The sequence below is a fragment of the Lolium rigidum genome, chromosome 5, assembly GCF_022539505.1.
Source record: "Lolium rigidum isolate FL_2022 chromosome 5, APGP_CSIRO_Lrig_0.1, whole genome shotgun sequence".
Taxonomy (NCBI): Eukaryota; Viridiplantae; Streptophyta; class Magnoliopsida; order Poales; family Poaceae; genus Lolium; species Lolium rigidum.
Genome location: NC_061512.1, coordinates 138,915,598 through 138,918,734, shown reverse-complemented (window position 1 = coordinate 138,918,734; position 3,137 = coordinate 138,915,598). Strand labels below are relative to the sequence as shown.

At 41.6% G+C, this 3,137-nt stretch overlaps 1 long non-coding RNA gene across 1 annotated transcript; it reads right to left on the bottom strand.

Moving 5' to 3' along the window:
• Positions 1-2,101: 2,101 nt before the first annotated feature.
• On the bottom strand, positions 2,102-2,682 carry LOC124658133. The gene is made up of 2 exons (XR_006989026.1): positions 2,625-2,682; positions 2,102-2,453 (listed from the first exon to the last, which is right to left on the bottom strand). It is a non-coding gene; the product is annotated as an uncharacterized LOC124658133 (long non-coding RNA).
• Positions 2,683-3,137: the final 455 nt, after the last annotated feature.

The window sequence follows — 3,137 nt, the reverse complement described above, 5'->3', positions numbered from 1 at the left end:
CCCGACCTATACCTGGTCAGGAAGGTGATGGATTTGCCTCGCTTAGTTTCCTGCATGGCATACACGTAAACATTAAATACGAGCCTCGATCGGCTCTCAGGTTGTCCTGTGAATCGGCTCAAGGAGACGATCCACCCATGATTCGTATGAGGTGTACGATCAGATGGTGGTCCTGCTTGATCAAAATAAAGCTAAAACGACCTACTACGATTTAGGGTTTTCACCACATAATCGGAACATCCTACTCGTGATTGAGCCTGGCGGCCACGCACGGTGATCATAAACCGATCCTAGACAAGGCCTAAAAACCAACATGAAGTTGATCCCCGGAACATCCTGTCTAGGGCTAGCAAACTACACCCTACGCGCCACTGGATCCTTCAACCCGTTTGAAAGGCCTAACTATGCAGATATTAAACTAATCCTTGAAGATCAAGGAGCAATCATAACGGATCGGATCTACTAAATAATGATCAAGCGGGGTGCCGCCCTTACACCTAAGATAGGTGTAAGGGCGGCTAGACGTCTAAGGGTTGCACGGACGAAAGCATATGATACGATGAAACAATGCTAACCCTAACACATCTATGATAACTATGTTGCTCGCCATCAACAAGGCTTCAACACGAGCAACGCATGAACAACGAATAAACGTGTACTGCCTAGATCGCAAGATGCGATCTAGGCAGCATGATGCTTACCTGGAAGAAAACCCTCGAGACAAGGGAGTTGGCGATGCGCCTAGATTGGTTTGTGGTGAACATGATTGTTGTTTATTTCATAAACCCTAGATACATATTTATAGTCCGTAGACTTTCTAACGTGGGAATAATCCCAACCGGGCACGAGCCAAACTCTATCTAACCGACACGTATCCTACTATATTACAGATACACGGGCAAACTAGCCCAAACTTTGCATATAAGGCCGATTCATGTATTTCTTCCATGTATATTCTTCAAGCCCATCTTCAATCGCGGCCCACCTCTGATCCGGTCAAATTCTGGTGATAACAGCTTCACATTCTCACATTCAGAAATACACGGATGCATTTATCTGTCGACCAAGCAAAACTCAATATATCAATTTCACTCATAGATAATGAAATCATTCATTATAGCTTTCGCAATGCCAAAGTCAATTAGTTTCAGAGATCTCCTCACAAGCACAAAATTGGTAGGCTTCAGATCGGAGTGTACTATCCATTTCCTCTATGTATCGTATTGCCTGCTTCAAGCATTTATAAAAACAAAAAAAGGGAAAGTTGAGAATGTGCTCGAATGTTTGAAATTCAGAATACAAATATTGTGTTTCAGCATATTAATAATGCAGGTGCCAGATCTTGCAAATAATAAATAAATGCACATACCTTTAGTGCACAATATAAGTTGTTAGATCAAAATTACTGAGCATACACGATACATGCATCTTGAAAAGAACATTGTTCCCTGTCTGAAAACCACATGCAACAGAAAACATCATTTTCTTTTTTTCTTCTTCTTTAGAAACGTAATAATTTATAGACACAAATAAATAACAGTGGGGAATCTAAAAAGCATTAATATTGTTTGATTATGCTCATCTCATTCTTCAAGGTAAAATTAAGAACCTACACAGCGATAAATCATATGCCTGGGATAACCTGACCAATTATAACAGAGAGTGCTAAACTTTACAATACAAATTGATCAACAATATAACTATGACAAAGTGAGGTTTGACTCCCAATTTATGTCATTTGAGAGATCAGATCTTGTATTGGTTCAGGATACCTTACACACAAAAAAACAGATGGTATTATAGATCAGATCTGCATGGCAAAGTTGTACCATCATGAGTAGAAGTTGTAGCTAGAAAAGCCAGTCACATCTGCATTAAAATCATCCTAAATTTATATTGATATATATATATCTAGTAAATTTATCAAAGAACACTCACACAGAAAACAGAAACCTCTTCGAGTGCTTCATGATACTCATACAGAGTTGACTGCCAAAAAGCAATTTTAGATTTCTGCTCGCAACTGCAGAGAACACTAATTTGAGTTAATTTGGTAGGGTATATAGAATAAAATACGAATGCAAGAATTCAGTTCTGGACATCAAAAAATGCACAAGAGATTGTTGTGTGCAGCAAGAATTCAGTTCTAGACACTACTAAACTGAACAGTGAGGCAAAACCACCGAGCCAATCTCACACTTAGATACTCCATGGAAAGCCTAGGACATATTATACCATTTACATTTAGAGAATAATTCCAACTCGTGGAAATAATAACCATTTGCTGCACGCCTAATATGTTCTTGGCTGAAGAATTGTAGCCCATTTTCCTCAAACGAAGTGTCCGTATTTGTTGGTCATTTGTGTAGACCTATGGGCATACCACCGACGCTCCGCAACAATCAGTCCTCGCCACATCAATCTGCATCCTCACTCGTCTGGTGTTCTCAACACTACAACAAAACAAGAGTGCAAAGGCTTGCAGTAATCACATCTCATAGCTCAAAACAGCCCCTGAAAATTTCAACCAAACAATCCATTGCTGACCCATTTGGAAACCAATGTCTGAAAGTACAAGTAAAAGAGAAGGAAAAGAAGAAGAGAATAAATGCAAACAAGCTCACATGCACAAAAGCTTTCTTTGCAGATCCGTGATACCTCTGGTAAACAACCCCTGAAAATTCGAACCAAACAATCCATTGCTGAACCATTTGGAAACAAATGTCTGAAAATACAAATAAAAGAGAGGAAAAGAAAGAAGAGAATAAATGTAAAGAAACTCACCTGCACAAAAGCTTTCTTTGCAGATCCGTGATACCTCCGGTGGCTGCAGGAACATGGAGATCATGTGGGAGAGAAAAAGACAAGAGGAAATAGAGACAAGAGAGAGGAGGAGGAGGGGGAGGAGGAACCTGCAGGCCCTCTTCAAAGAAGAGGCAGAGGAGGACAGACCAAGGTGGAGGAGGCCAGCAGTCCAGCACGACCCGTCCAGATCTGGGCACGAATCGGCTGTGTACCTCGGCAGGTCGTCTTCATCTCCATCCCACCCGGCGACCGACGTTCCTTGAGGTGCTCTTGGTAGTCCATCCGCCGTCCGTGCGGCGACCACCGGGAGCTCGAGCAGGGTGCTGGGGGCG